This window comes from Arvicola amphibius, chromosome 17 (assembly GCF_903992535.2).
Source record: "Arvicola amphibius chromosome 17, mArvAmp1.2, whole genome shotgun sequence".
Lineage (NCBI taxonomy): Eukaryota > Metazoa > Chordata > Mammalia > Rodentia > Cricetidae > Arvicola > Arvicola amphibius.
This window is the reverse complement of record NC_052063.2, coordinates 3,296,424-3,309,531: the sequence shown is the minus strand read 5'-3', so window position 1 is coordinate 3,309,531 and position 13,108 is coordinate 3,296,424.

Sequence of the window (13,108 nt, the reverse complement as noted above, 5' to 3'; positions counted from 1 at the left end):
TCATAGCTGAGCATTCTTGATGGCAGCTTCACACAGAAACAACCTCTTTACTATGATGAACCTGCCAATCACGAGTACGGGGTGTCTCTTTATGTATTTATAACTTCTTGAGTTCCTTTCATAAATATTTTATAGTTGTCAGCATAAGAGATGGGTATATGGGCTGGGGCTGGAACTCGGCTGCTTGCCTGGTGCACACAGATCCCTGGGTTTGATCCCTGCACCCTGTAAACTGGTTGTGGTCTTAGCGCTCATGAAATGGGGGCTGGAGGATCAAGACCAGCCTGGGCATAAAAATCTCACAAACTGGGGCTGGAGAGATGGCTCAGTGGTTAAGAGCACTGACTGCTCTTCCCGAGGACCCAGGTTCAATTCCCAGCACCCACATGGCAGCTCACAACTGTCTGAAAATCCAGTTCCAGATGATCTGACACCTTCACACCAATGCACATAAAATAAAGTTAAATAAACCATAAAAAACCTCATAAACTGTTTATTGATAGGTTGATAGCTAAGTATTTAAATTTGGTGAGTAATACAAGTACAAATACAAGCAATATTGTATTTTATAGTTTGGCATTCATGTGTGCTCATTGCTTAACTACAGAATTGATTATTGTATTCTTACCTACTGTGTCCTTTTTTCTATTTTGTTTATTGTTTTTACTTGTTGCTTTTATTTTTGGATTTTTTCCTCTTTTATTGTGTTTTTTGTTTATTTTATGTGTTTTTGAATTTTTGAGGTAGGATTTCTCTATGTATCCCTGGTTGTCCTGGAACTCGTTCTATAGACCTCTGGCTTGAACTCACAGAGATCTACCTGCCTCTGCCTCCTGGGTGCTGGGGTTAAAGGCATGCGTGTGCCACCACACCCAATTACTGTGACCTTAAACTTGTTAGTTGGGGGTTTGTTTGCTTTGATGATTTTGAGGTTTGCACTGATACTCTGCCGTCTGTGAGTACACCTTTCCTTCTGGTCTCTGCACCTTACCTTTATTCTTTTTACCTCATTCCACCCAAATCCTGTACCGTGCAGGAGTGGGAGAGCGAGCCTCTTCCCTCCGTCACAATCTACAGGAGAAACCCCTAGCCTTTCTCCACTAAGTATGTTAGCTGAAACACTTTTCTTCTATATATTTCTTTATGAAATTGAGAAAATGTTTCTCTATTCTCATTTTTCTGGGAATTATTCTATTATTTTGCTCAGGGTCTCAGTATGTAGCCCTGGCTGTCTTGGAACTCACTCTGTAGACCACCAGGCTGGCCTCAAACTCACAGAGATCCTCCTGCCTCTGCCTCCCAGTGCTGGAATTAAAGACACGGACCACCACATCCGGCGCTGAGAGTTCTTTAAAAAACGCTGAGTGGGTATTGCCTTGTGTCCAACACCATTGCCGCATGAATACACTTTCTCGTAAGATCAACTTGTGAGCATGGCAGGTTGCTCTGGCCCGTTTTAAAGTTTTTTGCTCTCCTGGTGTCTCAGTCAGTGTTCTGTTTCTGTGAAGAGATGCCGTGACCAAGGCAGCCCTGAAAAGAAAACATTTAACTGGGGACTTGCTTACAGTTTCAGAGGGTCAGCCCATTGTCATCGTGGCAGGGTTACTGTGGGAGCACAGTGCTGGAGCAGTGGCTGAGAGCTACATCCTGATTCCCGGGCAGAGAGAGACGCTGGGCCTGGCATGGCCTTTGGGAACCTCAAAGCTCACCCCCCATGACACAGAGCCTCCAACAAGGCCACACTATCTTCCACAAAGCCACACCTTTACGAGTCCATGGGAGCCATTCCTATTACAACTGCCACACCTGGATCCATGGAACAAACCCCACTAGCCATGATGTATAGCTTTTCTTCACATTGCTGAATTTTATTTAGTAATGTTTTTATTAAGGATGCTTGTGTCCATATTCAAGAGGAATGCTGACCTATGGGTCTCTCCACTCAAGTATTAACGAGGCCCCGTCCTATTAACTTTCAAAGTCCGAGGAGACCAGGGAGCTTTGGCTGTGGATCTTTGTCCTGTCTCCGATTTTACTATCAGAACCATGCTAGCTTTATAAAACGGCTTAGGAGTTCCCCCTCCTCTTCTGTTTTCTGAAAGACACTGTGTAGAGATTGGGCCAACTCCTCTTTCAACATTTAGTAAATTCTCCGGTGGAGCCATCTGGAATTGGAGACTTCATTTCTGTGAGTTTTAAATTAGAGATTCAGTTTCTGTAGGAGTTGTGGCTCTGTTCATAGTTCTGTGCAGGGTGAATTGTATTTCTCAAGCATATTCTAAGTTATCCAACAAATATGTTCTCAGAGAGTGTTCTAAGCATCTCTCTCCTTTATGCCTGACACCAAAGTGAATGCTGACTCCCCAGACCTGGCCACCCTCTCAAGGGGATGCCCCGCAGATGGGGTAAGTCTGGACCTCCGACCAGAACACCTCCTGGACATCCAGGCAGAAACTTGGGGGATTTCACAGAAATTACAAGCCCTGGTGATCTTGGACATGTCCGGGGCCAGGGAAGGCGACTTTGTCCAAACCAGGTTTACATAACCCGGACTCGGGTTCCACCACTAGGTGGCCCTCGGGACATACACTTGCCGCCTGCAACTCAGAGCAATTCTGGTCAGCTGGAAGGGTCTGTGGAGCGTTTTGTTCCTTGGGTGAGATGCACTTTGAGACTAGAATTTGTAAGAATCCCCTGAGCTCTGAGCTTGTACTTGATCTCTGCAGATGGGGGAGGGGGACCCTGGAGAGATGGTGCCGGCTGGAGCCCTGTAAGAAGTCAGCAGCGTGGAAGAGCGCTGCCCAGATAAAAGTCCCTACCCTGAGCCTCTCTGGTCGGGTGGAGGTGCAGCCTGTGACATATCTTGTATTGGAAAACTGTCGTGTGCTGTTTGAACTCTGGCCCCTTTTCAGACCCAAGCATGTTTGTTTCAGAGTGTCCTCAAGGCTCCTTTCTGGCTAGGGATTGGCTGCCCACCCCAACTCAGTAACAGGGAGGAAAGAGGATAGCAAAGAGATCAAGAGTAAAAACACCATGTCCTTGTCCTTAAAGCAGCTTGAAAGTCTTTAATCCCAGCACTCGGGAGGCAGAGGCAGGCGGATCTCTGTGAGTTCGAGACCAGCCTGGTCTACAAGAGCTAGCTCCAGGACAGGCTCTAAAGCTGCAGAGAAACCCTGTCTCAAAAAAAAGCCAAAAAAAAAAAAGAAAGAAAGAAAGAAAGAAAGAAAGAAAGAAAGAAAGAAAGAAAGAAAGAAAGGTGTGGCGATGAAGGCAGAGTTACCTTGTCAGCAGCCAGAGGGCAGAAGGGCATCCAGAGCAGAGCCCGAGGCCTGCAGGTCTTCAGGGAACCCAGGTGAGCTTTAGGTGGAGTTGAGACTTGGGTCCTGACGTGTGTTCCCGCCTGGCATTGTCTCAGCTCGGGTCCTGCGGGGTCATCAGATCCGTTGTTAATGATCAGGGAACTGGACAAATCTGGCTTCGGGAGAAAATCTCTCAGATTAAGCCTTCCCATTGTGGGTAAAGCTCATCTTGGGGGTGGTCTGTCCTTGTCACCAAGACTTTTACCCTGTTGTTCCTGGACACCAGGGTGACCTAAAAGGACAATGGAAACAAGATAGAAAGACAGGGTAAGTTAAGGGGACACAGAAAGAGAAAGGAGCCCCTCACTTGGAAATCTGAACTCTCACCGGCTGTGAGAGAAGAATTCCATCATGGTTGACGGCACTGGCTGTGCCTTGTCTACATACAACAGTCTCTTCACAGTGGTCTCAAACAAGAACGTGAGACCAGCAGGGAACATGCTAACAGCCTGAGTGTAGATAACCTTTCTCCTCTCCCTCTGTAAGCCTGGGATTCTTACAAACATGGCTGTAACCTTCATCCGCAGCAAAAGCGGGTCCTAGCTTAAGTGGGCAACACTTGCGACCCATGGTTTTTCCTAATTGCCCGCAGTCCTGTGCAGTGTGCCTCGGGGACCATCTGCAGTCCTACTCGGTGTGCGTCAGGGACCATTCTGTGATCCCGTTTGCTGCAGGAAGGAAGGGAGGAAAGGAAGGAGGACGAGAGGGAAGGAGAAAAGGCTAGCGATGTAGCTCGATTGGTAAAGTACTTCCTCAGGGTGCTGGAGGCCCTGCGTTGGGTCCGCAGCACACAGAAGACCAGTCATGGAGGCCCACACCTACAATCACAACGTGGAGGGGTAGAGGCAGGAGCAGCAATGTTCAAGGTCATCTCCGGCTATAAATTGAGTTAGCGGCCAAACTGGGCTATCTGAGGCCCTGCCTATAAATTAATAAACTATAAGAGAAGGAAAGAATTCTTTAGCAACCCTTTGTTTGAGACGTGACCAGCATCAACGCATCAGCGGTGATGGGACTGAGATGCATCTCTAACCCCATCTCTAACCCCGCAAAGGCAAGGCGTTCTCAGAGACCTCTGGGGCGGGGATTCCTGACCGCCTTGTGGAGAAGGTTCTCAGATGAGCCCATAGGAGACGCAGCTGGAGATTATTAGGGAGGGATTTACGCACAGGGTTACAGGAAAGGGGCACTTAGAGACAGCATAAGATGCGTGCAGGCGTGAGTAGCGGCTTCTCAGGAGATTCGCACTTGAGCGATTTTGCAGTAGCCTCATGCCGGTGTCTTACGTCTTACGCTGTCAAAGTACAGGAGACACATGCAGAACGCAGCCACCGGGTCAGGCCCTCATCTTACTTCGCACAGGTCCATGTGAGGAGCCAGTGGCCCTTCACGGTTTCTAAGCAGCCGGCACGTGTCCTGGGACAGTCGAAGTGGGCTTTCCAGGGCTGCCGTGACACGTCACCACCAACGTGGCGGCTTAAAGCGGCTGGCTCTGCTCTTTTGCGGCTCTCAGTCAGGGCTGCAAGGGCTGTGTTCCACCAGGAGCCGCCTCCCTCCTCCCCAGGCTCCCAGAGGTCGTTGATTCTCTTGCCCTGCCTGCGTGAGACCTCTCTTGTGCGCCACCCCAACCTCTTGCTCTGTTGTGCTATCTCCTACTGCCATCTGGGTCCTCTTCCTCCCTGTAAGGGTCCTCGTTATTAACTTGGGTCCATCTGGGAAATCGAGGGCGAATGTGCATCTCTGTATCCTTAAGTTAGCAACGACTGCACATTACCTTTTACCGTACAAGGCACCATATTCAAGTCTCAGGCTGGAATGTGCCCATCTCTGGGGGCCTTCAGCTGGCCTTTAAGGGAAACTGAGGCTATGGCAGCTCCCAGGGATGGTCGAGGAGAAGGTTTTTATTGTCAGTATGAGGGAGAAAATAGCCAGAAGAAGCGTCTGGAAAAGTCCAGACTGAACATGGTCAGCAGAATAGATTGAGCTATGAGGGGTCAGGGAGGGAAGAATGAGAGATGAAGAGAAGGGAGGGGGAAGAAGAGAGAGGGCAGGAGCAGAACCAAGAGACTGCACAGCCAAAATGGCTGAGTTATATAGGGAAGAGGTGTGGGGGGACGGGGAGGAAAGGAAAAGGACACTCAAGGGCTGGAGAGTTGTAGGGTAGGGGCGGGTTGAGAAGTGCTGAGAGGAGCCAGGTCTCCAAAGAGGTACTTGGGATGTTGGGAGAGACCCGAGGTCAGAGTCTGGTGTGGGAAGTCCTTCTGCATATGTGTTGCTTTTATTGGTTAATAAAGAAGCTAATTTTGGCCAATGGCTTAACAGAATATAGCCAGGCTGGAATATATATGGAGTCAGTGAGAAGCCATGTAGCCACCAGAGGAGAAAGATGTGAGTTGCCAGCTGGAACCTTGCCGGTAGGCCACGAGCCTCGTGGTAAAATATAAAATAATAGGAATGGGTTAATTAAAGATGTAAGAGTTAGCCAGAAATATGCTTAAGCTACTAACCAAACAGTATTGCAAATAACATAGTTTCTGTGTGATTATTTTGTGGTCTGGGCAGCCGGGGACGAACAAGCAGCCTCAGTCAACAGGAGTCCATTTAGATAGTTAGCAGCAGGCAGCTCAGAAGGCTTCAGGTTTTGCTGGTTTATTTTGGATTTGCTTGTTTTGAGATGAGGTCTTGCTCTGCAGCCCAGGCTGGCCTTAAACTCATTTTCTTCCAGCTTCCAATGCCTGAGTCTTGGGATTCCAGGCCTGCACCACGACACCTAGTTCTAAATACGAGTTCTAAAAGGAAGACGGTTGAGAAAGCACACAGTGTACTGTTGTCTTTAGATCTCTCTGTTGTCTGAATGTCTGTTCCCTCCTTCCCCTTCTGGTTCAGATGTTGAAATCTTGACCCCCAAGATTATGATAGGAGGTGTGGCTTTGGGGAAGATAAACCAAGCTTAACCAAGGTCACAGTGAACTCCCATCGTGGTGTGACAGTTAATTCGGTTATCAGCTCCCAAGTGGAGCAGGCCTTTGGATGTGCATCTGAAGGTATTTCCAAACAGACATTGTGCAGGAGGGAAGCTCACCCTCAGTGTGAGTGTACTCCCAGACTGAATGAAAAGAGAAACGAGAGACAGCCAGCCGTGAACATAGGCAGATGAAGGAACAGTGCCCGAGTGTAATGTGGTAGACACGTCTGGCCTTCAGCAGTTCCCATTCCTTCCTCCTTTGGTGGGAACACACGACCAGTTCTGGACAATGACAGTGAGCAGAGACCATGTGGACAGCTTCTCAGGGATGGGTCCAGGCAGCCTGGATAGACAGTCATTGCATGGAGGACAGCTGTCCCCAATTGTCAACTGAAGGAATCTGGTCACACAAACAGGGAAGGAGCTTGAGAACGTCGGGCAAAGCTTGTTACTACTGTGTATGTCCCATCCCATCCTAACCAAGACAAGTGGCTGAGTGGACATGCCGGTGAGTCCTAACCCATCGTCCCTGTGTGTAAGGAGAGTCGAGAGTTCTCCCCACTTCAGTATCTCTCCCAATACTCCAAACTGTGTAGCTGCTCCAACCTCAGATTCCACTCTGTAAACTCAGAACAATACCTGCTGAGCAGACTGTTGGGAATTGTGGGTCAATGCATTTGAAGGACTCGGGGCAAAGAATGACAATGTTTCCATATGTGTATGCTACCTTCATTATCGTCTTCATTATCACCCTCGTTATCCCCACCACCACTCCCAGCAACAGAGGCACCATCATGACCGCCACACCCGTTACCTTTGTCACTACCGCCACCCCGAGCAGCGCCATCTACCAGCGCCACCACCCTCGTCACCGTCAGCACTACCGCCACGGCCCTCCTCGCCAGGACGAGCATGAGACAGGAGGATCGTTTGTACTCACGTCCAGTGTGCTAGCAGTGATCAAACTAATCTGATCAAATCTAATCAAGGCCAAAGCTAATAATACCAGCGATGTGTTGCTAATTAATGAAGCCGGTAAAAAAAAAAAAAAAAAGTCCAGAAGATCTTTTACACATTGGTGACTTTCCTTCCCCAGGGACGATCAGGGCTCCCGCTCCCCCTTCTCTCCTCCTCTTCCTTTCACCTCTGCATCCTTAATGGACCATGACTAACTGGAATTTTTTCCTGGGATGAGTAAAAGATGCTGGGAAGCAGAAGAGAGAGCCCATAACGAGACATTAAAAATACATTTCTGCATAGTTGAAATAGTTCAGTGGCTTCCCCCAAAGAGGTCAGCTTCTTTGCCGTACATGAAGTAGGCAGCACAGCCGTGTAGGTATGCCGTAGACTCAGAACACCAGGATTCCAGTATGCTCTTACGTGCTCGCTGGGCGTGTTGCCACGCATTCATTTCTTACTCACGTATGGAGTAGCTGCTGAAGGACCGGCACTCTTCTGAGCAGCTCTGGGGCAGGACTGGTTGGTGTCCGGGAACAGAGAGCTCCTGTTGTCCTGTAGGTTCAATAACAAGCATAGGACTCGATGTCTCAAAAAAATTCCCTCGTTCACAGGACCAGAAAGAACATGGAAATGGGTTTTAGCAGTCAGTGTCTAAAAATGCCTTGAGAAAGATTTCCATCAGAGGCAGTGGCAGAGAAGCCCTGGGAGAAACTGGAGTGTTTGTTATGTAAGTTATGGTGTTGTCAATTAAAAACAAAGTCCTGCTGCCATTTAAAATGATGCAGCAGTCGTCAAAGGTGAAGAACCGGTTCACAGAGTGGCGTTAAGAGAAAGAAAAACGCTCATAAACTTCTACACATTATGACGATGGCTGTGTGAACATTACGTGGGTTTTTTAAAATTATGTTTCGAAAACCATAATTAATATGAGAAAAAGAGTAACTTTGTAAGGCCACCCGGATTACGAGTGGTTAAAAAATATCCTTGAGGCTGTTCCACAGTGGACTCTGTCATTCACGTCTTCTGAAGAACACGGTGCCTCTGAACACTGAGACAGTCGGCTGCCATTTCTCAAGGTCTACCTGGAAGGGGGCTGTCTTAGTGAGGGTTTCTATCGCTGGGAAGAGACACCAGGACCACAGCAGCTCCTACAAAGGAAAGCATTTAACTGGGGCAGGCTTACAGCACCCACCCCACCCCACCCCCGCAATGGCACACTTCCTCCAACAAGGCCCTACACCTCCTAAGAGTGCCACTTCCTATCATTCAGACCACCACAGATGCTGTTCTGATGTCCCCAGCAGCTGCTGTCATCCTTGAGGGCCACAGCCTTCAGATGCAGGGGATGCTGCCTGTGGAGAGAGATGGGAGGGGGCAAGGTGCCTCACGATTTCAGGGGAAGTGGCTCCCCTGGGTTTCTCTCTGGTGAGACATCCCCCTTCCAAGTTGTTTCTTCTATCGTCTAGTGACTTTGGGCTAAATATCACGTCCCAAGTCCTACCCACAGCATCTTTTTTCATATCTCTTAAAACATGTTTTTCCCTTTGGTTTTTCGAGACAGGGTTTCTCTGTGTAACAGCTCTAATTGTCCTGGAACTTGCTCTGTAGACCAGGCTGGCATCAAACTCGCAGAGATCCACCTGCTTCTGCCTCCTTGAGTGCTGAGATTAAAGGTGTGTGCCACCACCACCTGGCTTTTTCTTCCTTCCCTCCCTCCCTCCCTCCCTCCCTCCCTCCCTCCCTCCCTCCTTTCCTTTCTCTTTTTTGGAGGGCATATTTTTTTAAAGACAAGGTTTCACATAGCCAAGGCTGGCCTTGAATTTCCCCTATAGCCAAGGATTACCTTGATCTGATCCTTCTGCCTCTACCTCGCAAGTGTTGGGATTATAGGCATACACCACCACATCTGTTTTTTTTACAGTGCTGGCGATAATACCCAGGGCTTCATGCACGTGAGGCAAGCGCACCACCAACTGAGCTGCATCCCCAGCCCCTCTCGTGGCATCTTAATAGCATTTACAAAATCACCAACTCCTTAAAGGAGACATTGTTTAGGAATGTGCTTTTCAGAAACAGCCTTCTGCACCCCTGAACACATTCCGTATCTCATCCTTGGATATCCCCCCTTTGGGGTTCATTTTCATATTCCTTTTTTTTTTTTTTTTTTTTTTTTTTTTTTTTTTTTTTTTTTTTTTTTTTTTTTTTTTTTTTTTAGCTGTTATGGGGCAAACTCTAGTTATCTGCAGCACCACCGGAAAGAGCCAGTTCTTACTAACCTGTTCCTAACTGGACGTGGTCATGTGTGCCTTTGATCTCAGGGGGCAAAGGCAGATGGATCTATGTGAGTTCAAGGCCAGCTTGGTCTACCTATGGAGCTCATAGTGAATAGTGAGACCCTGTTCCCAAACAGACAGATAACCCCACACATCCCCAGGTCTCATTTCCAGAGCCAAACCAGGGTTTACTCCAGCCTCCCAGGGTCTTTAGTTTGGCCTTTGTGCTAGTTCACCTGGTGAAATCATCACAACCAGCCAGCGGAACCGTGGGGTGCGAGACCTTCTGGGGTGAGAGCCTGGAATCCCCAGCAAGAACAGCCTGAGGATCAGGGAGGAGCTGACCCAAGAGAACCAACTAAAGCTTGCTTCCTTCTCCTTCAAATTCACCATCAAACAAACTTGGGCAAAACAACTGGACTGCTCTTTGGATGGCAGCCTGCACATATCCCAGCTTTGATGGAGGCCTCCGCCAGCCTCAGCCAAAGTATAGCCAGACTGCGCTGTGCCCACAGCAACTTGAATTTAGACAACTACTTGAGTTTGTTGCTGTTTGTAAAACATTTATTTATTTTTACTTTATGTGTAGAGTGTTTGGTCCGCATGTATGTCTGTGTACCTCCTGTGTGCAGTGGCGGTGGAGGCCAGAAGACAGCGACAGGTCCCCTGGAACCAGAGTTACAGATGGTTGTGAGTGCCTTGTGGGTGCTGGGAATTGAACCCAGGTCCTCTGGAAGAGCAGCCAGTGCTCTTGACTGCTGGGCAATTTCTCCCAGTCCTGAATGGTTCTTAAGTTAGATGCAGTCCGGGGCCCTGGGAATTTGACAAGCTTGGGCTGCTGTATTTATGAGAATGTAGCAATATCAAGCCACTTTCATGATTCTAAGATATAAACACACTCCACATTTTCGGCAGCTATGTTTTCAAAATGCCTCCCAGTATTGATTTATGGTCAGTTATACAAAGTCACATCATCATTTGCCATCGCTCAATTCTTTCTGGCGAGCTCCACAAAGCTCCAGTTACAAACTTCCATTCCCTCTGAGTAGCCCTGTCTGTCCTGGAACTCACTCCATAGACCAGGCTGCTAGGCTGGCCTCGAACTCACAGAGATCCTCCTGCCTCTGCCTCCTGAGTGCTGGGATTAATGGCGTGTGCCCCACACAGAATGCTACTAAATTTTAAAGGGTGCCCCAGCAGCACCAGAGAACACATGGGGTAGAAAGCCCCCTCCTCAGTGCCATGGCTGGCAAGGGAGTGACTTTACCTGGAAAAATACCAACGCCAGCAGGGCTGAGCTGAAAATCACGAGAAGAGTTGGAGATCACATAGTTAATTTATTTCAAGCATACTTCTCTTTTTAGATGTACCCCCAGATAACACATGATAGACCTAGTTAGGTCTAAAGGAGGACTTTAAAGAAGTCTAAAATAAATGCTTGAAGAGATAAAGGAGCCCTGGGTCCCGACTCTACTACGTAGAACACATGCTCACCAACCTCATCACATTCTCTGAGAGTTCTTGCTCCCTAATCACTGACTGAGAAAGAGGAGAGGGATGAGCAGGACTAGGCAGAAACTTTCAGGAAGTTTGTATAGAGAATTTAAAACATTCTGGGGCTTGGCATGGGGGAGCACATGCCTGTAATCCCAGTCCCTAGGAGGTAGAGGCAGAGAATCAAATATTTAAGGCCCTACGCTGGGGGTCAGGATAAAGGAGCTTTGCTACCCAGCCTGGCGACCTGCGTTAGATCCCCAGGATCATTCTGGTATAAAAGAACTACGTGTGGTCTTCTGATCTCCACACGTGTGCTGTGGCATGACGGACCCCACTCTTAGACATACGAACACACACACAAATGAGGACAAAAAGAAATTTAAGGATAACCCAGGGCACATGGTAGGCTATCTCCAAACAAATAAACAAAACGTTGTTTTTGTATTAAACCGAATGCAGCTATGTTACCAAGGAGTTTTAAAATATGATTTAAGCTACTGGACACATTTTTGGCTTCTTGGCCAACCTCAGATACAAGGCAAGTCCTCAGAGTTGAGGGGTCATTTTTGTCTGCTCCTGGTCTGCTGCTATGGAAAAATTTGACTAGTTCCTTTCACAATGAGCCCCTTGATTCTCTCGGCCTTGGGTCATTAGGCAGAGAAGCACACCTAGTTCCTCCTGTCCTGGGCCGCTGTCCATGACTGTTCATCCTTCCCATCGTCTGTCTGTTGGTGGAAGTTGTCTTCAGAGCGGCACGCATCTTGGCAGAGTGTCCCCTGCAGCTTTAGCCAAGGACCAGATAGTGTGGTTTCTGAGGTTTAGTCACAGACCACCCTTGATCCAGAGGGGGACTATCTGGCTTTGGAGTTGGGGTGAGTGGTTAGACCTAAGATGGACTCAGCATGGAGCCCTGAAGAAATGTTAGAGTTTCTTTATTGTATTAGATGAGAGAGAGGGAGAGAGAGAGAGGGAGAGAGAGAGAGAGGGAGAGAGAGAGAGAGAGATAGGAGAGAGGAGAGAGGAGAGAGAGAGAGTACATTTCTATATATTCTACTGTTCTCCCACAGAGAAGCCTTCCCTCAAGTGTGGGGCACAGCAATAAACAAAACAGGTAAAACCCATGTCCGTAAGAATTTACACATTGCCAGACAGCAGTGGCCCATGCTGTTAATGCCGTCCATGGCGTTGAGGAGGGGCTTTCTACCCTCAGGTGCTCTCTGGTGCTGCTGGGGCTCACTTTGAAATTTTGTAACTGACCCTGCGTGGTGGTGCATGCCATCAGTCCCAGCACTCGGGAGGCAGGAGGATCTCTGTGAGTTCGAGGCCAGCCTGGTCTATGGAGTGAGTTCCAGGATAGACAGGGCTACTCAGAGGGAATGGAAGTTTGTAACTGGAGCTTTGTGGAGCTCGCCAGAAAGAATTGAGCCATGGCAATGATGTTGTGACTTTGTATAACTGACCATAAATCAATACTGGGAGGCATTTTGAAAACATAGCTGCCGAAAATGTGGAGTGTGTTTATATCTTAGAATCATGAAAGTGGCTTGATATTGCTACATTCTCATAAATACAGCAGCCCAAGCTTGTCAAATTCCCAGGGCCCTGGACTGCATCTAACTGCAAGATTGAGAACCCTTCAGGACTGAGAGAAATTGTCCAGCAGTCAAGAGCACTGGCTGCTCTTCCAGAGGACCTGGGTTCAATTCCCAGCACCCACAAGGCACTCACAACCATCTGTAACTCTAGTTCCAGGGGACCTGCGTTGTTTTCCGGCCTCCACCGGCACTGCACACACAAGGTACACAGACATACATGTGGGCCAAACACTCACACATAAAGTAAAAATAAATAAACCTTTTACAAACAACAACAACAACAAACAACCAGTTATCCAAATTCAACTTGCATTTTTCAAGTGGCAATTAGCTACCAACATCCACAGTCTCCCTCCCATGAAACACTTTAAACCAGAGTTAATTGAGGCAGCTTCAAAAATCAGATTCTATAATAATTTGAGTATAATTATTTTCTTGAAACCAAGAGCATCAGATACA